This window comes from Equus przewalskii, chromosome 3 (genome assembly GCF_037783145.1).
Source record: "Equus przewalskii isolate Varuska chromosome 3, EquPr2, whole genome shotgun sequence".
Classification (NCBI taxonomy): domain Eukaryota; kingdom Metazoa; phylum Chordata; class Mammalia; order Perissodactyla; family Equidae; genus Equus; species Equus przewalskii.
This window is the reverse complement of record NC_091833.1, coordinates 111,761,250-111,785,660: the sequence shown is the minus strand read 5'-3', so window position 1 is coordinate 111,785,660 and position 24,411 is coordinate 111,761,250. Positions and strand designations below refer to the sequence as shown.

The window sequence follows — 24,411 nt, the reverse complement described above, 5'->3', positions numbered from 1 at the left end:
GGTTTCCACCTGTTCTTTATTGAGAAAGAGCATGAATCTGGTATCAAAACCCCTTGCCATGGTTTGGTGGAGGGAAGTATAGCACAAATGCATTAAAAAACATCTATCCTATGAAATTCACCTACTTTAAGTGTACAACTCAATGATTTTTATTACATATACCTGAATACAGTTGCTAAAATATTGTTTAAAAAATCTATACCCTATACCGTTCTCCCTCTAGAGAATGGATCCTTCGTAACTCAGTTAACTCATTGATTGGTTTAATGAGCTCCTGACTTAAATCCCTCTGTGGGGTTTTAGCGATAGATATCCGGGTTGGAGAGGGTTAACGGAGCACATTAGTACTGGGACATAGCTACAAGATTGAGTGCAAAATCAGAGAAGCAGCTGCCTCAAGGCAGGTTCCTTCAGTAAAGCTTCGCTCATTTCTTCTTTCAATAGATAGTTGTTCAGCATCTCGTCAGTGCCTCTGGGCACTATAACAGTGGTCAGAGGAAGAGTTCTGGGGTCTGATTGCCTGGGTTCAAATGTCGGCCCCTAACCTTGGAGCTGTGTGGACTTAGGAAGGTCAGCACACATTTCTAAGCCTTGGGTTCCTCGTCGATAAGTCAGGTGTAGCACGGCTGTCTACTCCATCAGATACTTGAGAGGACTAAATGAGATGGGGCCTGACACATTACACGCACTCAACGGATTTTAGATGCTCTTATTTTTAATGTCAGGCACACAGTGATAACGTACTTAGGAAAATTGTGCCCTGACCTCTAAGGACTCTCAGGTTAGAGGAGGAAACAGGCAAATGAACAGGCACTTCCAATTCCGTGTGAAACGCTGTGATGTGGAAACTCCAGCTGCTGCCGAAGGGGAACCCAATCCTTGAAAAACCGTGGAACCCCAAGTCAGGATGGCGATGGCTAGACTTAAAGGGTGAGAAGGTGGACAGTGAAGAGGGAGGAAACGTGTGAAATGTTACGCTTGGCGCCGTGTGTGTTTAACTTGGAATGTTGAAACGTGCCTAAGACACGAATTCCTGTGAACCCGTGAACGTCCCGGTGCTTGCAGCCACCCAGCGCTCTGGAGCGCTTTCTCTTTTCACCCCTAGGAGGAAGAGTAACCTGCCTGAGTGGTTTAGGTTTTTATCATTTAAACAATCCAGAGCACCAGAGCCGGAGGGACATCAGTAAATGCTGGAACAGGTAAGCACTACTCCGGACCCTAATCTCAAGACATATTCAAAAATAGATGTTCCATGAAGAGAAGCAACCTAGGTCAAGTGGTTCTTTTTCACCCAGTGGACATGAGTCACAGCAGGCATAATTTCTGCAGGACTTCTCAGTACCTTCGCTATACTAATAAGCGTCATGGGACTCAAAAGAGTTTGTCCTGCTCCCCATATTATTTGGTGATGAAACAGTTTATATTATTCTTCTCCAGAATCATGGTGACTAGCATTTGGAAGAACACACATGGGAAGTGGGGACTCCATCCAAACTTCTTGTGTTAGGGTTGAGGAAACTGCCCTATGGAGGGGAAGTGACCAACCCAACATCTCCAACCCAGCTGGGGGCAAAAGCCCAGGCCAGGACTCAAGTCTGCCTTGTTTCCACCTCAGTGATTACAGGGCGAATAGTCTGCGATGTCTTTCTTGGTAGTTTCCAAGAAGAATGAGTTGCAGAAGTTTTACTGGGCAGTAGAATAATAACCATCATAATATTGTGCATGTGTACGAGTCTTTCATCCCCAAAGCCTCAGGCGCACCAAGTACACAGCGGCATCACGCTGCAAGATGCCTTTGACATGAAGATCTCCTGCCTGTGGAGCCGTAAAACCACCCAAGACTTTTCACAGAGCGATCCCCCAGGCCCTGGGGTGCCTGACAGGATCTGAGGATTGCTATTACTGGGAAACGCTGACCAGCATAATTGAAAGCAGAGCTGTCCTCCACTGGAGGGAGGCGTTCTGTGTATAAAGGGAGGGCGTGGAGGCGAATCTGACAGGCTCACACCACTCTGAGGTTATTGTAACAGTTTGTGTTTGCTTTTCTCGCTGCTTCTACACGGAGCTTGGCTCTGCTGGGCTCATCTCTCTTCTTCCAATTGGCTGTTCCCTTGAGACCCAGTGAGATCACTTATGCACTTTGGAAATGAAGAGCATCGGGCATTCGTTGTACTAAGGGTGTGTGTGTGTTTGTGTGTGTGTCTGTGCGTGTGCATTTGTGCTTGTGCATCAGAGAGAGAGTGAGAGACAGACAGAGGGACAGACAGAGACAGAGAGGCAGCCAAACCAAGCCTTCTCCTTTTGTTGACCCTGGACCAGGTCTGTCACCGTTTAAACTCCCATGACACAGCTGAGGGCTAACACGGTGTAGGGGAGATGCTTCCAGTCTGGGGGCGGAAGGGACCATCTAACTCAGGGAGGGAAGCCGACATCTGTGACCTACTCTGTACCAGGCACATTCATTTCAGCTGCTCATTTATTAAACTTCATGAAAGTATTTGGGCACAGGAATGATGATTCTTGTTTTCCAACTGTAGCGACTGAATTTGGGGGGATGTCCTGGACTCGTCCGTTCCTTCTGGCTGGTGAGTAGCGGTGCTGGCTTCACACGCAGGGCTTTCAGCCCCGGAGCTCACGCCTTTGGCACGGGCAGTCTTGGGTCCTCTCAGGCCAGCTCTGCCTCCTTCCCTGCAGAGTCTTGAGGAAGTTGCCTCAAGCCCCAGCTCTTAATTTCTATGTCTATAAAATGAGCATTCCTCTCAGGGCAATGGTCTGGTTAATTTGTGTGTGTGTGTGTGTGTTTTTTTTTTTTTTTTATCTCCAAGGGGCGTAGGTTTGGGATATAAATTTCCTGCCTCTCGTTCATTCTCTCCTTCTCGCTCTTTTTGCTTCACTGACCTGGAAAGCCCATCTTCACTTCCTCCCATTCTCTTGAATGGTCTTTATTTTATTCACACAGAGGTCTCTTGTTCCTCCCCGACACATGGCAAGTCAGCCCCTCCCTATCCTTCCTCCCCTTTCCTTTTTTAAAATTTGGTTTTTAAATTTATATTTGTATATCTTTGTAATTACATGGACGTTGTAGAAAATGAATACGAGGAAAAACAAGACAATAAAAATCATGCCATACAAATCGACATATTCTGGTTTATAGCACACACAAATAAATGATAATTTTTTAAATGAATAAATATGTGCTTAATTAAATATGCCTCCGTACAACCATTTTGATGGATGCATAACACTGCAGACTATGGCTCTTATACCGTATTTTAACAATTTCCCAAATTCATGGTTCCAGGCGTGTGCTTTCATGACACAGCTGGCTCCAATCCTGGTTCTGCCACTCCTACCCATGTATTTTTTGAGCAGGGTGCTTGGCCTATCTGTGCCTCAGTTTCCTCACCTGCACCACTGGGAGAGCTTTGAGCCACGTTTCTCCCGTAGAACGAGCACTCGAACCCAATTCTCACGAATTCTCATCTACTCCTGCTGGGCAAACGTCACCCAACCTGCTACCACATAAGCGGAGAAGTCAGAGATGTGTCCAGGACAGCTTTTCCTTCCTCTTCAAGGGCTTAAACTGTTTTTTACCCTCAAAGTTTTTGGCGGGAAGGTTGATATCCATGGAGAATGGGTTTGTTTTATCAGCGGGAACTGACTTTTACGGTAGGGGCCGGGAGCAGCCACAGGACTGTGGAGCTGGGAGGGGCCCAAGGCACCTGAGCACAGTCCCCTCCTTTAAGGAGCACAGGAAGCTTGTCACAGCCGCCTCTAAGCCCAGCCTTGCCGCAGAGGCCCTGCGAGCACCTGGTGTTCCGGGATGAGAATCCTTCTCTTTTTTTTTCCCCAATCCCCCCAGTACATAGCTGTATATTTTAGTCATAGGTCCTTCTAGGTGTGGCATGTGGGACGCTTAATGATGTGATGGCTTAATGAGCGGTGCCATGTCCGCGCCCAGGATGCAAACCCTGGGCCACCAAAGCGGAGCACGCAAACTTAACCACTCAGCCACTGGGCCAGCCCGAGAATTCTTCTCTTCTCACCTGGCCCTTCCTCCCTGTGCCCTGGCTTTTGGAGGAAAAGTCGTTAACGAGGTAAACTTTCTGCATAGTTACCTATTTAATAATACCTACATAGTTTGACATTTAGTAACGTTTAGTATTATATTGATTCATTTATTCAAACAATATTACCACTTGGGTCCAGGTAGGAGTTACAGCAGATGCTGTTGTTCCCCCACTGGATCCTCTTTGCTGGGCCAGCACATCCCTCCTCTTGCCTCTGGAGGGTGACTGCTAACAGGGCACATCAGCACCATTTTTGCGAGGACTGCCTTTGACTACAGGAGCCACCTGAGCTGGTGAAGCCTGAAACGTTGGGTTCCCCACTCCCACCCCCATGAGCATCCTGAGCCACTAACTGACCCGGTCTCTTGCCTCTAGGCTGAACGACCTCTGTGACACAACTCATGCTCCACATCTCCTGTGCTGTCAGGCCAGGCTGCCCCAGAACTCTCCTTCCCCTCCGGGTTTCCTCCCTCCCCTGCAGGACGCCCCCACCAGCACTCCCGTCCTGAGTCGCTCACACAAGAACCCCCATCTCAGGCCCTGCTTCTAGAGAAACTGACGTGCGGCATAAGGTTTTCCAGACAATGAGATGGATTTAAGCAGCCCGCTGTCTCTCACTTGGATAACAGCCTCTTGGCTGGCGTTCCCACACCCCCTCTTTCTTGTCCCCCTCCAATCTGTTTCCAGAAGGAAGCCCACAGAAACTTTTCAAGCATATATTTGTTTATGTTAATCCCATGGGTGAAAACTTTCGGTGCCTTCCTCTTGCTCTCAGAGAAAGAGTACACGGACCTACATGGTCGTTGATGGCCTTCCTAGGTTTACCCCAATCTTGCTCTGGAACTCGGGCCACACTGACCTTTCGTTTCCTTAGAAAGGCCTTAACCCTTCACATTCAAGGTCTTTCTCCATGCAGTTCCCTCAGAGGGGAAGTTTATTTTTTTCCACTCTTTGCTTAGTTTTCCAATTGTCCTTCAGATTTGAACTCAAGGCTACACTCCAACACAGACGACGTCTATGCCCGCTCTCGTAAGTCACCCCTGGACTTACAGTGCTTTGAAAATATTTAATTATGAAATTATTTACCTTTTTTTCTCTCTGAATTAATATGAATCTCCTAAGAGGCAGGGTCTGTTCACCGTTGCTTGCCAGGATAGGACAGCCCCCAGGAAGATGCCCGGGACATTGCAGAATGGAGCAGTGGATGCAAACTTGAGGGGCAGGGGGACTTTGGAGGCGGGTGGAGGTGGGCTCAACTCCTCACTCCCTGGGACAAACTGTGTGGTCTTGGCCCTGTCTCCTCATCCTTGAGTGAAGACAATCGTGGCTGCCTCCCTCACAGGCTTGTGCGAGGGGCCGTGCTCAATTAACTGGTGGTTATTACTAACCACTGCTAACCTGGCCTGGGCTTTAAGGAAGAGGCGGGCTCACCTTCCCCAAACACATCAGCGATCTGAGATGCCAGGCAATGGAGTGTTCACTTGGGGGGCCCCCTGACGTTTCATCTGTCCCAGGAAACGGAAGTGGACATAGACCCAGCAGGGGTGAGGAGGCCCTAACATCTCTCAGGGCTGGGAGAGGGGATGCCCAGACCCAGGAAACCTCAACTCAGGATTTAGAGTCTCAGCCAAGCTCAGGGAGTTTTCACCTTTACCCGTGAGAAGACCCCCAGCCCCTGTCTCTAGGCCAGTTTCTCACAGGCCCCACATCTTCCCAACGGCAGAGCTCGTGGGGGTCAGGCAGCGTGGTGGTGAGGGGGCAGTGGCTCCCACCCCGGCTGCACATGGGGAAGGCCTCTTATAACCAGACAGTCTCAGCCTCTCTCAAGGCTTTCAGAATTAGAGCCTCCATGAGGGAGGGCCAGGAACCTATGTTTTTCAACGTTTCAGAAATAGTTCAGAAAAATATTGCAAGTAGAAAATCTCGGTGCTTCTGATGCTGCCAGCCAAGCCCAGTCCATGCATGGTGTTTGGGAACCACTGCACCACAAGACCTCTGAGTGCTGGGGAGGCAGAAATGCTGAAAGACTGACAATAATGAAGGAATGCTCCAGAGAACAGCCTCACTTTGCTGCCACTCCAGGATGGGTTTCTTTCTTTTTTTTTTTGTTTGAGGAAGATTAGCCCTGAGCTAACTGCTGCCAATCCTCCTCTTTTTGCTGAGGAAGGCTGGTCCTGAGCTAACATCCATGCTCATCTTCCTCTACTGTATATCTGGGACGCCTACCACAGCACAGCTTGCCAAGCAGTGCCATGTCCGCACCCGGGATCTGAACCGGTGAACCCCGGGCCGCCGAAGTGGAATGTGTGCAGTTAACTGCTGCGCCACCAGGCCGGCCCCATGGGGTTCTTTTCTATGAAAACTCCTCAGCCTTGAGGAAACTGATTAAATGTTGTACATCTGAGCTGAATTGGGTTTGTTTCCCATTCATTTTGCTCCTGGGCCCGCTGATGCCTTTCAGATGAGTTTGCCTTTATATAGTGCTGGGTGGTTGACGACTTACTGTGACACATATTTGTCCCCATTTGGACTCTGTGACCATTCTATGAGATAAGCAGAGAGAGGATCTCATGACCCTCATTGTACGGAGGGGAAAATGGAGACTCTGGAGCTCCAGGGACCGGTTCAAGCTCTCACAGATGGCACGTAGCAGAGCTGGGATTCCAACCCACATCTGCTTAACCAAGTATGTCCCTCCCTTCTCACTCTGTGCCTGTGCTCTGTGTTGTGGATTCAGAAATTACGGAGACACTCTCTCCAAATAGACTGTGAACTCTAGGAAGGAAGGAAGGAGTAAAAATTAATTCTAGCAAGACAGCAGGAGTGGGAAGGTTTATCTTCCTTTCCCCCACTACACCTCGTTCCTATTCCCTACCCACACATTCTCATAGGCTGGGCTGAGCACCCCACCTTCTCATTCATTCATTCATTTATTTATTCATCCTTTTATTCATTCATAAATCCATATACTTCTTTAGTAATTACACCAAAAATTATTATTTATGGGGTATCTCCCACAAGCCAGGCAGGCACTATTGTTCTGTGTATGCCATCGTAGGCAGCCCCTTAAAATAGGGAAGCAGAATTGAGGGCCATGTTTATCTCCATGCACATTTATCTTCATGAACATTTGCTGAATGAACGAATGAATAAATGGATAGACAAGTGAATAAAGGCTGTCTGTAATGAAGATATTTATAGAAAGTATAGAGGAGCACACAAAAGAAGATGCTTTCTACCATCTACCACATGGCATCTATGGTGCCAAATGCCAGAGCCACTTTAGCGAATCAGCGTTTCCTGATCCACTCTCATTTCCCAACATAGCATCATGAAAGCCTTCTCTTCCGGGCCTCCACCTCCCTCCTGCTCCTCCTGGTGTCTAGTTGTCTTTGGGTCAACATGATGAGGTCAGCTCCTGAAGAACTCTACAGGAGCTAAGTACCATCTGCGTGACCCCTGGCCGGAGCATATTGATTGAAAAGCATTTCCAAGCTGCCTAAGGTATGCGTCCCCTCTCATAAGAGCCGAACACTCCCGCTGCCTTCTGTAGGAAGTCATTTAATTGTGTTCTCTTCTAGGATGGGCATCAGTGGGTGAAGCAGAAGGCTGGACACCAGAGACAGGTGGGGGAGGAGATAGCTACTGCCTCTCCCTCAGATGCTCAGATGAAGAAAAAGGAAATGAAATGGCTGGAGAGGAAAGATCACAATTACAGGGAACCAGAAATTTTTCAGATCATTGTGTTGTCTGAAAATAAGATGAGCACACTTACAGAGGAATATCTACATTTCTAGGTGTCTCTATCTATATCTATGTATCTATGTCTATATCATCTGTATTTCTATCCAGGTAGATCTAGCCAGATACAGATTTATCTCTCTGAAATAGTCAAATCCTTGGGGTAAAACAAAGATTTGTTGACACTACATAACAGTTTCTGTGATCTTTAATTACATGTCTAATATGAATTCACTCCAGCCCTGTCACCAAAGAACAGAGCGTTAGAGGAGAGGAAGGGAAATGGGAAAGCGGAAGGGGAAATAGTGCCAGTAGGGTGTCTGGCAATTGGAAAGTTTTCTATCTCCTTTTATTCTCAAAGCCACACTGTGACAGAGGAATTATTTCTACTTTTTAGTGAAGCTCAAACAGCAAAAGGGTTTTCCCAGTTGTCCTTCAGGCCTCACATAGCTGGTGGACAATAGAGTTAGGATTCAAATGTGTCTGCTTCTGAGGTCTTTTTATTTGAAACCCTAGCCTCTTTTTCTGAATAGAGGGCTCAGTAATGTCACCTGATCCACAAATTGAGTTGCAATATTGAATGGTGGCTGAAGGCATGGACAGCCTTTGTATAGGGTGGCCACCTGATGTCTCCAACTGGATGCCTGACAAGAATCAAAAAATGAAAATATCCAAAATGTAACTCTAATCTTTTGACTCGCCATCTCCTCAGGCTCCCTTTGTTCTGCAAATGGCACCTTCTTCCATCCATTTGTGCAATAGAGGAATCCAGGAGTCATCCTTGACCATCCAACATCCCTAGCCCAAGCCATCACCAATCATGGAGATTTTCCCTCCAAACTGCTTCTTGGATCTGTTCCCTTCTCTCCATCTGACCTCCACCATGCCCACCTTCATCTTTGCTGGTCTCCCGGTCCATCGAGTCCACGAAGTGGGCAGACAATAGCCTTAGCCCTTATCAGGGCTCAGTGCAAAGGAACATAAAAGAAGATGGAGACTTCTAATTTTGCCCTGGCGATGTGCATAGCATTTCATACATATCGCAACAGACAGCTTCCACTTAGCACAGCTGACTTTCACGTGGCTATTTATGGAATATTTGTTTCTTCCACCTTATTGTAGCCCCACAAGGGCAGGGAGCTGCTCTCCTTGTGCATCCGGTGTCTCTGAGTCTAGCTCAGGGTCTGACAGTCACTTTCCTCTTCTCTTGATAAATCTGTCGGTGCACATTGGCTGCACTTTTCAAAAACAACAGATTCACTGTTTGTCTTCTAGAACGCTCCTACTTTTGAAGGAGTCATGCCACATAAGCCATGTGACGTTCATCATTTTTATTCACTTTTCACATAAAAATTCTCCATTTTTATTTCCATCACTTTCAGCACTATCATTACTTTTGCATCACCTATCATGAACTAATTAATATTTTTAAAATACCTCAAACTTAGGCCCAAATAAGCAAATATGGCTAGGCCACTGACAAGAGAAGCGTTTTTAACCTGGAACTTCTGTTCATTTACAGAATTAGAGCTAAGTCAAAAATTCTTTTTTTTATGATTTTTGGTGAGGAAGATTGGCCCTGTGCTAACATCTGTTGCCAATCTTCCTCTTTTTCTTTCTTTCTTTCTTTTTTCCTCCCCAAAGCCCCAGTACACAGTTGTATATCCTAATTGTAGGCCATTCTAGTTCTTCTACATGGGGTGCCGCCACAGTGTGGCTTGATGAGCAGTGTGTAGGTCCATGCCCAGGATCCAAACATGTGAACCCCAGGCCACCAAAGTGGAATGTGTGAACCTAACCACTTGGCCATTGGCCTGGCCCTCAAAAGTTCTTGAGGCACACACGTTCTCTCAGATCGAGAGTGTTATCTTTGGGCTGTTAATTATGGTTCCATCCTCATCATATCTGTTAGTGGGCTGTGCCTTTCTCAGAGGATCTGATGAATGCTCGTGTTCACAGAGCACTCACTGACTGCCAGGTGATGTGTTAACACTCCATCCACATCCTCTTATCTGATTCTCATTCTCTCTATGGGAAGTTCGATTGTGATCACGGTTTGCACTTGAGGGAAATGAGATAAGCAATTTGATGGAGATGGCATGCCTAACCCAGGAATATCTGACCCTAAAACTAATGCTCTTTCTTCTGGACCATGCTGCCTTCTTGGATATCTGCAAGTTCTCCAAAGACCAAGAATTCTGTCATTTTTCTACTCTGTGCTTTTATAACTGTTATATACTACACTGAATAGCAGGAATGTAAGTGGACAACAACATGCACATACAAGAAGCAGACAGAATCCACTCCATGTAATGGCAATAGGATTAGCAATCACAATGTATGAAGTGCTAGACCTTGTTATGCGCCTTCACATACAGGACTTCATTTGCTCCCTGTGTCAGCCCTTCGAGGGTGGTTGTAATGGGAGAGATTAAATGATGTTGGGTGCTCTGACACACAAACATGGTAGCTATCAGTTGGGCTTACATCTTCCCATTGATACTCAGGACAACAAGTGAGGTTAGGATTAGAACTCCCATTTTACAGACGAGGAAAATGAGACCTAGAGCGGTTAAGCCAACTTCCAAGGTCACACAAGTAGAGTTGGGTCCAGGCTGAGTCTCGCCCTGAGCCCTGCCCTTCATCGTGGGATGGCACTCCCTCTCCGTAACCAGCACTTGCTTCTTGAAGATGCCAGAAAAGGAGGATGGAAGCCACAAGGGCCTTCAGGGGAGCCCTCTGAGAAAAGAGGGGACACTGACGAGAGACTAAGGGAGGAAGACCGAATATTTGTCCTGAAAAAGTGGCCCACAGGATGCCTCAGATATAAAAGGAAACAGCCGGGCAGTTGCTTTGGGAGCTGTCATACAAGTTATCCCAGGTCAGCAGGCAGACCCAGAGACCCCGCTGTCTCCCAGGCAGCTTGCTCAGCCCTTTGTAACCTGGGGAATGAAGCTGAAGTTAATTAGCTCTATTTACTGCGTTTGCCTGTCATCTCTCCTGCAACTCCAGCTTCACGCTTTCTACCTCTCCACATTTGATCTAAAGGAAGAGAGAATCACGCTGCAGCCCCAATTCTGCCTACTGGGCTTACGTGGCTCACCGAAAGACTGTGCTTTTTCAGTGCTAATTACTTTAAGTACTTTCAGTTGCCCACTGCTCCTTGGCGGCACCTCTGTGTTTCAGCTTCTCAGTCAAGCTTTGGTATTTTGATATACCTGTCACTGCTCAGCGTTCTGAAGCTTTTTTGCTTGCTTCCTGTGCAGAGCTCGGGAGAACAATTTGACTTTTCCCTTCAGGTTCATTCAGAGTAGTGAAAGCCAGTAGAGATGAGGGAGGATCCGAGAACCTCATTGCTGGAAGGAACTCTGGTAAAAGGTACAGTAGAATTGGGTGGTCTTCAGGGAAGAATAAATTCCTTTTGAGGCTTAAGCTGGTTCAGCTGGGTTATTATTCCCCTCTTAAAAATGAAGAAACTGAAAATCTTATGGGTTCAATACCTTGCCCAAATCACATGACTAGGAGGTGGCAGGATTGGTGTTCAAAGGACTACTTGTCTCCAGATCCCATGCTCTTTCTTCTGGACTAGGCTGCTCTGGACGGCCTCAGACATTGTGAGATGCTACTAGAGAGATGCAAGAGGTACATAAGACATTGTCCCTGTGTACAAAGCGGGAACGAGAGGTGTGCAAACACTTCCACACTGGAACAAATGCCATATTTATGGTGTATGACATGTGATCCATGAGAACACAGAGGTCAGAGGGAGGGATTCTGCTCAAGGGCATCTGGGGAGACTTCTCAAGCAGCGATGGGGGTTAAATTGTGTCCTCCAAAAAGATATGTTGAAGTCCCAACCCCTAGTGCCCCTGAATGTGACCTTATTTGGAAATAGACTCTTTGCAAATATAAATTAAGATGTAAGCTGAGTTAATACTGGAGTTGGGTGAGCCCTTAAGGCAATATGCCTGGTTTCCTTATAAGAAGAGAAGAGACACAGAGACAGACATACAGAGAGGAGAACTCTATGTGAAGACACAGACACATAGAGGGAAGACGGCCGTGTAATGATGGAGGCAGAGATGGGAGGGATGTAGGTACATGTCAAGAAATGCCAAGAATTTCCAGCAACGACTAGAAGCTAGGATGCAGAGCATGTCTCTTCCAACAACCTTGATTTCAGATGTCTGGCCTCTAGAACTGTGAGGGAATAAATTTCTGCTGCTTTAAGCCATCCAAATTTGTGGTAATTTGTTACAGCAGGACTAGGACACTGATATGAGCAGATGCCACCTCAATGGACCATGGGCCCTGAGAGGTGTTGGGTAGAGAGGAGTGGAGGAGGGTAGGCAGAAGTGGAAAACAGCATACCAAGGCATGGCGACAGCTTCCCTAGTGTGAGTTGGGGGGTGTATCTGGAGCTTGAGCATACAAGCAGGAGACTGCAGGCCACGAACTGTTAGATTGGGACTGAATTTTGAAGAGTGGGGTTTATCAGGTAACTTTGCTGTTAGGTGGGGCCATGCAACTGTTCTGGACAGCAGGGTGTGAATAAAAGGAAAATAGACCATCAGCACCTAGTCTCAGCTACCTGCTCCAGATGCTGAACCTACAGGGTGTGAGGCTGAATCCCTGAACCACTGCATGGAAGGGATCCACCTCAGAGAACCACTGGACACACAAGCTTTCTGTGAACAAAGTACCAAACCTCGATGTGGTAGCAACTGATCTTTCTGGGGTTTATTTGTTACTGTGACAAACTAGCAAATACATATCTCAGACATTTGGGGGCAAAACATCAGAATTACACATATGTCCTACCTTTCCAAAAGACCCTGGAACACGTCAATCATTCTGCTTTTACTGCCCACTCCCATCCACAGGCCCTTAAATGTCCTAAGCACTTATCAAATTAACCAGAGAATTAAAGCTGGCATGAGCTCAGGGATCAATTCCCTCTTTTTACCTCAGCTCCCATGGCAGGCCACTGGCAGAGTCGCATCAAGGCACCGGCCTCCTGAGCTGAGGGGTTGAGGGCACCTTGTTCTCTGCACTGCCGCTCGTCATCCAGCCTGTTTGCACCCCAAAATGTGAGACCACTGCTTGCACAATGATGTTCCCCGGCCATACTGATAGCGGCTTCACTCTCCGGAGGGTTTATAAACACCCGGCCAACCTTTTACTACTAAGTGTGGCTTATCTGTAGGGTGACATTGTAGTGAATTGTATAAATCCAGGTGTTTTGGAGAGTGAAAGGGGGCGCTTTTCATAATTACTCTGGGAAAACAGTGCCAACTGCGACTGTTTTGGGCACGTTGGGTCATGTGGTCACCTTGCTCAGAGGTGGTTTTGATGAAAAGTGGGTAATATGATGAAATGGACTTCAGGACTGAGGAGTCCAGGAGCTAGCGGGTGTGATCTGGCTTTACTAACTACAGACTCTGGGAACTTGAACAAACTCCTGCCCGAGGTTCCAGTTGCTCATCCGTAAATTGGGAAGAAGGATTAATCCACACAATGACTTGGTGAAAGTGGCATATTCATTGTACAAAGCTATAATGCTTTAACTTATTTTTATCATTCTTGCTGTTGACATTGGTGGTGTTAATGATTGCCATTCCTTGGTGAATTAAAGCTGGGGCTGTCTGCCTGTGCTACTTGCTAGAATCACGCGGGCAGATTTATCAGATAAGTGCTGTATTCGTTGGCTTGGACTGCTCTAACAGAGAACCACAGACTGAGTGGCTTAGACAGTAGAAATTTATTTCCTCACGGTTTGCAGGCCAGAAGTCTGAGATCAAAGTGTTGACAGGGTTCTTTCTTCTGAGGTCTCTTTCCTGGGCTTGTACACGGCTGTCTTCCTCTCCCTGTGTCTTTGCATGGTCTTCCCTCTGTACCTGTGTGTCCAAATTTCCCGTTTTTATAAGAACACCAGTCATATTGGATTAGGGCCCACTAATGACCTCATTTTACCTTAATTACCTCTTTAAAGATCTTATCTCCAAATGCAGTGACATTCTGAGGTGCTGGAGGTTAGGCTTCAACATATGAATTTGGAAGAGGGACATAATTCAGCCCGTCATAGGTGCCTTTCCCCACCCCCAGAAATGCTGGTATATGTCAAGGCCAAAACCCATTGTATTGAAGGAATTTCAAGAATACTCTTGATCTGGTGAGTTAGAGACATTTCTGGCCAAGGCAAAGCGCAGAGGCTTTCTTGCCTTGCTGAGTGAGGCTGTGTGAAACTGACTGATTGCCTCTGAACCTTTTACCAAGCCAACCCTCTTCTGTTGGAGATGGGAAATGGTTTGGACAGAATGGCTTAGCACTGACACAATGAATAACACTTTGTCAGTGGCTTCGGCTCCTTGTGCAAGCACTTTCTCTGCTCAGGCAGTGCCTGACTCGCCTTAGGGCTTGCATGTGCCCTGCTGGGCTGGGGGCGTGGGGGCTGCCAATAGCCCCCTGTAGGTCCCTAGTTTAGGAGCCAGCTCATGGTGTGAGATACCCCTATGAGATCTTAGCAGGATCTCCTCTGAGACTCAGTTTCTTCATCAATAAAATGAGAAAAGGCTTTCTGCATCGTACAATTCACGAAGTTGTCACAGAGAACACATGAGACCGTGAATTTGTAGCTTCTATATCTGCACCGTCCAAAACAGCAGCCACCTGCTCATGTGGCCACTTAAATTTAAATTAAAATTAATTAAAAATAAAAAAATAAAAATTCAGTTCGTCAGTGGCATTTTAAATTCTCAACATCCCCATGTGGCAGATGCTACCACACGTGGCAGATGCTACCATATTGGCTGGTCCAGATGTAGATCATTTCCAGTACTGCGGAAAGTCCGATCGGACGGCACCACTCTAGCTGCTCCACACATCTTCCCTCAAGAAGGACATTGTTATGACTCCACAAGCGAAGCATTTGAGGAGCAGCAATGTTAAATTCTTCTTCCATGTCACATATAAAGTGGAATAACTGAGACTCAACTCCAGAATTGCCCAATGTCTGAAGTCTGGGATCTGTTTCAGTACATACACTACCTCCTATTTTCAGCTTAATGGATTATTTTTCCTCAGTCAGTAGAGCCAACAACAGTGTAGTCTAACTTGAAAGGCAATGAGTAAGCTTTTGGCTTCTGGAAGCTCTGCCAAGGAGGTTTTTCAAGGGCATTGTTGCATTGGGCAAGGGGCTGAACCAAAATTTTTGAAGTCTTAAAGGTCTCTCTCTGTTTCTTTGTCTCTGTCTCTCTCTGCCATACCCACACACGCATGCAAGCACACCCCTCATGTATCATAATTTTTCCTCTCTTGCTAACCGCTGTGCAACCTTAAACAAGCTGCATGAACAGTCTTTGTTTCCACACCCTGAATAGAATAGGGATCCCATTGCTGGGCTCTTAGTTCATATCAGGAGACTTAAGAAGCCGACTATGCAGGGCTGTGCAGTATGAGCTGTTACTATTGTTCTTACCCTTCCATCATCACGCTTCTGCCTTCGCCCAAGCACTGCAGGCTTCTCCGTCCCCGCCCAAGAACTGTCCTTGTAGCAAGAACTATAAACAGCAACGTGAAACCTACTTATAGGCAGATGAAAAGCAGATGCTTGAAGCCAGCGGGAAGTGCTCGCCCAGCAGCCCGTGCTTCAAGCTTCAGAGGCAGACCTTTGCTACAGCTGGAAGTGAAGCCACAGCCAAGAGGGGCTCAAGGCAGCTGCCTCTGGAAGCTTGCCTACCCCTCCAATCTCTGAGCATGTCAGGGCCATTTTTCATGTAAAAAAAAATCAAGTATTAGATCAGAACGTATGATTTTTGCCTTGGGTGTCTTAAAGCTGTAGAGGAATAAGACTGCACTTTCAAGTCTGACTTAGACATCTAAATAGAGAGGAATTGGCCTCCTGAAGGACAGCAAGGGTGGGATTCTGGGAGCTTTGCTGTTGTGGGGGAGGGGCGGGCTCACTGAGCGGGGTTTAACAGGCCCCTGGCAGGGGAGGACTGGCATGGAGGCATGGGTAATTGCAGTGGTATTACCGAAGTTAGGCTGGTTGGAGCAGAAGATTCAGGGGAGGAAGAGAGAGCCAGGTGGTTCCCAAAGTCTGGGTCATGGATTCAGTCTGGGTCTGCTCTAAGGGTTCAGCATGACTTCAGCAGGAAACTAGAATCTACATGGAGTGGAAGGTAAACTGCAAGTCCGTCCTCACTCCAGTGGATTCCTGCATTGCCCTGGGGATGGAGTCTAGACTATGCCAAGACTCTCCTCAGTGGATGCTGTGCTGTACAGCTGCTGGGCGTGCTGCTTGTAGACAACTGTCAGACCTCTTCGTCCGAATGAATGAATAAACAAACGAAGGAATGAATGACAGAAGTGCATCCTTCAAATACATCATCCATTAATTTGGCATTCTCAAGAATACAACTATAGTAACCAATGCATACGAAACAATTTTGGAAAAAAAGGCAAGGTAAATAAGAGTAAAAATAAATAAACAAATCTGGCATGGGTACAGCCCTTTACGATTTTCAGCTGGCATGGCCATATGCATTCTGACCTCATGTCCAGTGCCTCCTGCCGTGTGCCTGGCATATGTCCCAGAGTTGCTCTGCAACATGTAGAGATGGCCAAGACATTGCACTTGCCCCCAGGGAGCTTCTGATTGAGATGCAGAGGCAAAATGAGCAAATGCAAAGTGAGGCTGAACAGGTACAGAGAGGATGTTCAGTGAGGCCTGAAAGAATAAGGGACACATTTTTGTTGGAGAGCCATTTGGTTTACATCCTAAAGGTGAACCAGTTGGGAAGGGGAGGTCATCCCAGGGAGAACGGGCTACCAGGACAGAGGCAGGGAGGCAAGAATGAAAAGGGGGAAGACAAACAGCATGGATATTGGAAAGGAGTACCAGGTCATTTGACTTTGCTAGCCTGAGTCCTGGTACTGCCACCAGTGGGACCTGTATGAACTTGGGTACATCATGGAATCTTTGAGCTTCAATTTCCCATCTATTTAGCAGAAAGGGAAAAGTAGATAAAATGAAGCAAAAACCAAGACCCAACCTATCTCACTGGGCTGCACCGTCAGTTAATATCTGGGTGGCTCTGGGAAGGTCGCCTAATTTCTTTAACCTCAGTTGCCTCAACTCTAAAATGAGAATAATTATGTTTGCCCTGATATTCACACAGAGCTCCTGGGTAGGCTAAGTAAAACAGGGGACACTGAAGGACATTTAAAATGTTCAGTGCTGCAAAGCTATAAGTCATGATTTAAAAATTTTTATTTTAGTATGTATATGCTAGATCTGTATTGTTGGATGACTGATGACCTATCTATCACAAAACAGGCTATATGCGTGCACACACACACATGTAGGCAGGCAGGCAGACAGACAGACATAATGCTTAAAATTGGCTGGTCCATTTAAGAAGTAAATTTTCTGGATCTTGGCGATTATGTGACCCTTGCCTCATGGTCTTCTTTGCCAACTGTATTTCTAACTCATGTCACCTGGAGAAGAATGGCTCCTCCTGAAAGAGGCAAATGCCTCTTCACATTTTCTCCTGCCTGGGATGGCTGCCGAGGGAGGAGCTCAAATGACTTCACAGTCATGAGATTCCATCTTTGGGTTCCCTTCGTCTTGAATCAATTGCTCTCGCAATAACCCCATCACCAAATGCCACTGAATGCCTCCTCTGTGCCAGGGTTGGTGCTGTATACTGAGGGTACGGCAGTGACCCAGAGAGATGGAGTCCTTGCCCTCATGGTGCCTACCATGCAGAAGTTAGAAAACAGCCCCTCCTGTGGTGGCCTGTAGTGACTGATTTTCTTTCTTTTACCTATTCCTGCCATCTCAGATTTTCCTGCTGCCATGAGGACAGCTGCTGAAGTGACAAAAGAGAACACACTAGGAAAGGACACACTGCCACATGCAGGCACCTAATAATAGAGGGTAGTCATAGGGCGGAGGTGTAGGGGCTACACACCTCAAAGTATTCCTACAACCTCAAAAGTCCTCTACTTTCTAATACGCCCCCAACCAGAATTCAAAATTAGGTCATAACATTCACAGTAACAATACAATTGTAAACTCTCTGTGTGACAAAGCACTGTCCAAATATCCCAGGGGGAAATTCCATGATGACATCTCTGGGCATCAATGCACCAAATATCTTGTAGTCCTCAGGTCTCTGATACTCTTGTGTCATTTATAACCATAGTTCCCTAGATTATGGTACATGACAATCCTTTTTTTCTGTTGTCGGCCTCAATGAGCTTGGCTACGTATAGCAGGCCTGAAACTGGGTTTGAGTGATGAGAGAGAAGCCACTTTGAGGCATTTTACAGTGTGACAACCCGCTCACATACAAGGCCTGGATGTTTAGTTAAGGACCTGAGCATGGGATGCCCTCCACAAGTTCCCGCCCTGCTTTTCTAGGGGCTCCTTTTAAAATAGCCACTTAGAGTTGAGCCCATGAAAAATTACTGATTTCTGTCCCAACCACCTTATAAGTAATAGATGCTTGCTACCCTGCTCTCTATCTCCTGCTTGCTCCTGATCTGGGATGGAGGACTACCCTTCCCCTGGCTCATTGCACTCCCCTTCTGGGATCTGTACCTAATAAACCTTGTCATTTTACTTCCTTTATGTGAGTGTAGTGAAACTGTGCCTTCAATCACATGGACCCCCAGGGTTTTCACTTCCTCAAAGTAGAAGCTCGGAGGCCAAGGGAGCTACCAGCTGACCCCACGTGGGTGGCTTGTGTCTCCTCATTCAGCAGTCATAATCTGCGTATTCCTAACTTGACAAATCAGCTCCAGGTTTTCCAAAGCAGTTGGGAAAGGGGACTTGAGAAGGTCAAAGTGTTCTACATAATGTAGAGATGAATTTGGGCAACATAGGAGCAAGAGAGTGAGAAAGCTACCCAGGGGAGGGCAGAGGGAGGAGCCAGGATGATGCGAGGAAGCTGAGCAACATGAGAGGTGGGCAACCCGGAAAAAGTGGCCCCAAGAATGGATGTCTATTATGAGCGCTAAGTTGTGTGTGGTGTAGAGTATGATGTTTGCATTCTCTTTTACTCATAAATCTTCAGGCGCGAGCTTTTCTTCACACGCCAGGCTCGTCTTGGTCATGGCTATGATGAGAAGTGGGAACGAAAGAGGAGCTGAGAGTCTCAGGATGAAAATCGCTCACATTTGTTTATGTGCCCCTCATATTAACTTAACACTGTGCTTTCCAGGTGTCAGCTTCTACCGCGTTCCATGTATTAACTCAGTTAAACCTCACAGCTCAATGATAGGATGTTGTTATTGTCTTCATTTTACAGATGAGGAAACTGAGGCACAATGAGATTTAACCATTTGTCTAAGGTCTCCCTGCTAGCAGGAGGCAGAGCCCAGGTTTGAGCTCCGGCGGTCTACTCTGCAGCCCAGAATGTAGTGGAGACTCAGAATGGAGACCAGGGTGAGGCAGGTGCGGCATTCACATCGGGAACAAAATTTAAGGGGGCACCAAAAAACTCAGTAATCAAAGTGAATATAGTTTTAATGCAATATTTAAAAAAAATCAAAATTAAGCATCAAATTTCAAAATAAAGACAGAATCAGTATTTCTAATTTTCCTTTTCCCACTGGCTCCAAAGTGGCTCAGCACAATGCTAAATGGAGTTAGATTTTCCTGTTGCTTCTTATTTCTTGTTCTCCACTCTGAACCAGAGAGAGCTCTGAGAAAAGACTTATGCTGGGATTTGTAAAATTCTTAGATAGGGCTTTAAGCTTCTACAAAGCATGAAAAAGGTGCTCACGCCAAGCCCTGCTGGCTCTCCAGGGTTAGAAGACGCCAGCTGATCCCTAAGTAGCTGCCCTCCCTCCCTGCGTTTGTACATACTGTTTCCTCTGCCTGCGATGCCTGAATTAAATCTTTTTTTAAAAACCATTTGATTGTGGTAAGAACATGAGGTCTAGGTTCTTAAACTTTTAAGTGCATAACACAGTATAGTTGACCATAGGTGCAATGCTGGACAGCACATGTCTAGAACTTACTCGTCTTGCTCAACTGAAACTTTATGCGCATTGATTAGTGACTCCCCATTTCCCTCTCCCCCCAGCCCCTGGCAACCAGCATTCGACTCTGATTCTAGGAATTTGACTACTTTAGACACTTCCTAGAAGTGGAATCACGCAGCCTTTCTGTGACTGGCCTATCTCACTTAGCATAAGGTCCTCAAGTTTTGTTCATGTTGTTGTAAAGTGCAAAATTTCCTTCTTCTTCAAGGCTGAGTAATATTCTCTTGTATGTATATACCACATTTTCTTTATCCATTTACCCATCAATGGACGTTTAGGTAGTTTCCACGTCTTGGCTATTGTGACTAGTGCTGCAAGACCTTGGGCCACGAAAGGGAGTGGGATGAATAGTGAAACAAGAAACTTCCTCCAAAGAACCTTCCCTGATCCCGCTCCTCTCTGGGCTCCTGCTGCAGCCAGAGGGAGGTGGCCTTCTCCATGATACCAAGCATCCTGTGCTGTCTTCTCTCACAGCATTTGTTGCCTCTAACAGCTAATGATGTGGTTTGAGACACAACTGCAGCGATGATTGACAATGTGTTCCTGTCACTGTCCCCAGTGTCTAGTTAGTGCCCCGCCTATAATAGAGAGTTCACTAGATGCTTGCAAAGTGAATAAATGTGCTTTAAGGGAAGTTTTAACTCTATTGTTCTAAGATTCCACATGCCTCTTCAAGTATCAGTTCCTCTCCTTTCTGAGGGCAAGAACCTTATAAATCAGCACAATTAAACAGAAGTGACACGAGTGCCTAAGTCAGACAGACTTGAATTTGCATACTTAACCGTCCAACTTTGGAGACAATAATACATTTAGTCCTTAGGGTGATCTGATGACACAATGTATGTACCAGGTACATATTGGGTACTTAAAAAATAGCGCACATGTACACACACATGCACACACACATATTATCGTTGCATGTATGGATATTCATTTCGAAATTTTCAAATTCTAATTGCATTTCTGACAACTTTAAGGCTTCTTTTAAACAAAACACAACTGAAAGTGAATTAGAGGCTTAACTTTGCAAGGTTAAGGTTTATTTTTAAACTTAGAGAGCTTTAGAAAAGACAGTTTATGTCACTTATGTGTCAGCTCAGAAAATAGACCCAAGACTTGAAGTGCAAAGTGAAATGGTCCAATGATGGGTTTCCAGGACATGTTATCAGCTTTGGAGCAGATGTGTCCAAGCAAATCTATTTTGTCAGGCAGAAATTCCTCACTGTTGATGAATCTGGCTTACGGAAGACAGAAGTGGAGGAGACAGAAGTCGGCCACCAAGCTGTGTGCTTCTTGGCAGGGAGCATGACTATCCAGCCACACTACTGTGATCAAGGTTGAGAAGGCCTAACTCCCCCGAGCCATGCTAGTGTGATGGAGGCAGGTGGCCTCCTCTTACCTGCTTCTTCCTTTTTCTTGTATGTGAAACTTTGAGAATTTTCATGGGCAAATGAAACTGTATGACTCACAATACCTCAAGCAGCCAGCATTCAAACTATTATTCCTAGCTGTTTATTGCCCATGAGGATTGACTTATGCAGATGTTTCTACAGGAACTAGTTGATCCCAGCATTATTTCCAAGGCTGTGGAATTGGCAATATGAAGAAATTGCTGAACTAAGATTCTTGTCAAGACTACACCGAAGAAAATATTCTCTAGGCAGCCTTCCTGGACCTTCCCCTTCCTTAGGCAGATTTTTCCACACTCTTTTTGTTGCCATCACTGAACATTGTATATACTGGATCCCACTGGTCCCTAGGCAGTACTGTCATTTGTGTACCTCCCAGGCTTCCCACAGACAGTCAGCTCCTTGGGGTGGGGTCTGGGTCTTACTTCATCAGCACTTACTGGGTGGATTCAGGCTCTGGGGATGCATAGTAGACACAGCTTATCCTAGGCTGGCCCAGAAGTTACCATCAAAAATTTGCTGTCCATTAAGAGATCATTTCTTTCCTCAACCATTTCCTTCTGTGACTCTTTGGTGAAAAGTGAGGACTTAGAAACTGCAGTTACAATCTCAGGCTTGTTGGGGAAACTTCCAAGTCCTCTGCTTTTTTCTCCGATCTGATTAGTATATGAGGCATCTGAGCTGGTGGATTACGAATTTGAAATTTTTTAGGGCTGAAAATAGCCCGACATCTGTCCCCTTTGGATCTTGAGTGTTATTAGCAGTGGGAAGGGCACTTAGCTATAGAAATATGACTGAGCTCTCTGGTGGGACTGATGGAAAAGGCCATAATAAATCCACCTGCAATGCAGAGGTGAGCCTCTCATGGGCAGTGCTGGGAGAGAAGTACTTTATGTCTTGCACCTACTATGTGCTAGGTGAGGCCTTTCTTGTCCAACTCAGTAATTCTGAGAGATAGGTGTTATACTTACAACTTCCCAGAGGGAGAAGTAAACTACAAAAAATGTTTCAGTTATGCATTCAGCTGACCCATAAGAGACACTATTCTAGGTGACAGTGATGCAAAAATGATGAAAACAGACATGTTAGCTGCCCGAAAGCCCAGAGACACTCCTCCTCTGATCCTCAAAAGGCCAGTGTAGGTCAGATTTTGGACTGAAACTGGGCTTCCAGATTCTAACTCAGTATTCATTCCACTACATCCAGTGTGCTGAATCCACTTGTTCTGCTGTGACCGCTCTCTGGACCTCATCGTGTTTGGTATCTCACTTGCATCCTGGTGTTACAGGACAGCTCTTCACCTTGTTACTGATGTTCTCAGCAATACATCTCATCGTGAAAATTACTTTGTAATGAGACATCCCATCTATTTGGTCCTGCTGAACTGATTAAGACTTTCCCACATATTATCTCGAGTGGCATCATAGGCGTGTAATCTTATGAGACATCTCTGCTTTATAGATGAGGAAACTGGGCCATTTGTCTGAGTCTCAAATGTCACTAAATGCTGGAGCTGTTACTATCTTATGACTCCAAGTTCAAAGAAGTAACAATTAAGAGGCACTTGATGCTAGGCATCTCCCGTGTATTTTATACACATTATATCATGTAACCCTAATCTAACAAGTGATGGAGGAAAGATTGGGACTGTGGTTTGGTTGATTTCAAGGTTTAATCTCTTTTCACAGCAGCCACAGTCATCTATCTTCATGATCAAACATGCTGCCCTTTCAAGCATCTGGCGTATGAAACATGGTGGAGAAAATGGGTGCTATTATCTTCCTTTTTTTAGACAAGGGAGTCCAAGATTCATAAGGAAGGTGCTGCCTGGTGATAAATAAATGGCAAGCAATAGGATATATTGGAGTATATGAGGAAGCCATTTGGTGTAAAACTAATTCAGCCTGACCTTGTTTTTCCAAAAGTGCCTGACGTGGCTGTTGAGCATGCATTGTATATCTCGTTTAAGTATTTACTATGTCCCAAAGACAAGAACAACGCCCTTTAAGGTAAAGAAAGATGTAACTTCCCCCACATTGGCATTTCCTAAGGATACACATCTCTCCCTAGGCTGGGGATTGATTGTTGACCTGCTGTGACCTCCCAGCTGGAGACCACAGACCTGCTAGCTGCCATGTTCATCAATTGCTGTGTGAATCACTGTGTGAGCTAGGCAATCTCATGACTGTTGTAAAAGGGACATTCCAATCATATATGATACATGCTCTTTGATGGATATAACCACTCTGTACGCCACCATTTCTTTGGAGTGCTCCATTCCTTTGTGAAAGGACTCTCCCAGGCTATCTGATCCTCAGATCTGGCTCATAATAAACTCACCTCAATCTGGATTTATAGACTGGTTATGGATTATTCGTGTTGACACTGGGTTTAAAAAGCTTGTGAGTGGCAGAGAGAAGATGAGGCTCAGGCTTTCTGGCTCTGAGTCAAGGGCTGGCCCTTGTTCTAGTCTCCTAGACCTTGGGCCCAAAGCTTGAGAAAACAAAGCAGCTTGGTTTAATCTACTAACAACCCATTTAACAACCCAGCTAAAGTCCTTACTTTCATCACTCAAACAAGGGAGGTCTGGTTTTCCTGGGAGGACAGAACCAGTGGCCTTCACTGTCATAGAAGGAAGCATGTTTTCCAGATCTCACGAAGAATTCTCATGCTAGGAAGGAATTTTCCTTCCACGTATTCCTGGCAAAGTCCTACTTGTCTTCAACATTGTGATTCTCACATAAGTCTCCACCTGCCCCTCCTACCTGGGTAGATGTAGGCACCCTTACTTCTGTGCTCCTGCGTTACCTTCACTTTCTACTGGCACTTAGTAAATCTCCTTGCTTAGAAACTCCTTGTTTGCTGGTCCATTGCTCCACTGGATTAAGTTTGGGGCTGATAAGTCTCCATCTAGTCGTCCCTAGCAGCCAGCACAAGGCCTCGCATATAGGAAATAAATAGATGAGTGGATGCACAAACGAATAGATGTCAGATTGAATTAACATATGGATGAATGAAGAAGAGAATAAAGGTTTGAATCAACTAAAGTCTTAATTTATACACTGCTAATGTTGCCTATTTCAATAACTGCATTATAAAGAGACAATTAGATATGTCTACAGATGCATATATAG

The 24,411-nt window shown here is 45.9% G+C and overlaps 1 protein-coding gene across 3 annotated transcripts in view; it reads right to left on the bottom strand.

Annotated features, from left to right (window-relative positions):
• The window catches only part of CLNK (cytokine dependent hematopoietic cell linker), a 154,859-nt gene that overhangs the window by 99,856 nt on the left and 30,592 nt on the right, over positions 1-24,411 (bottom strand). The window contains exon 3 of one of the 3 annotated variants that reach the window (XM_070613237.1): positions 13,585-13,708. The exons of the other annotated variants lie outside the window; for them this stretch is intronic. The gene's annotated coding sequence lies outside the window, so the exon portion shown is untranslated. The remainder of the gene's footprint in view (positions 1-13,584; positions 13,709-24,411) is intronic. 3 annotated transcript variants of the gene reach the window in all.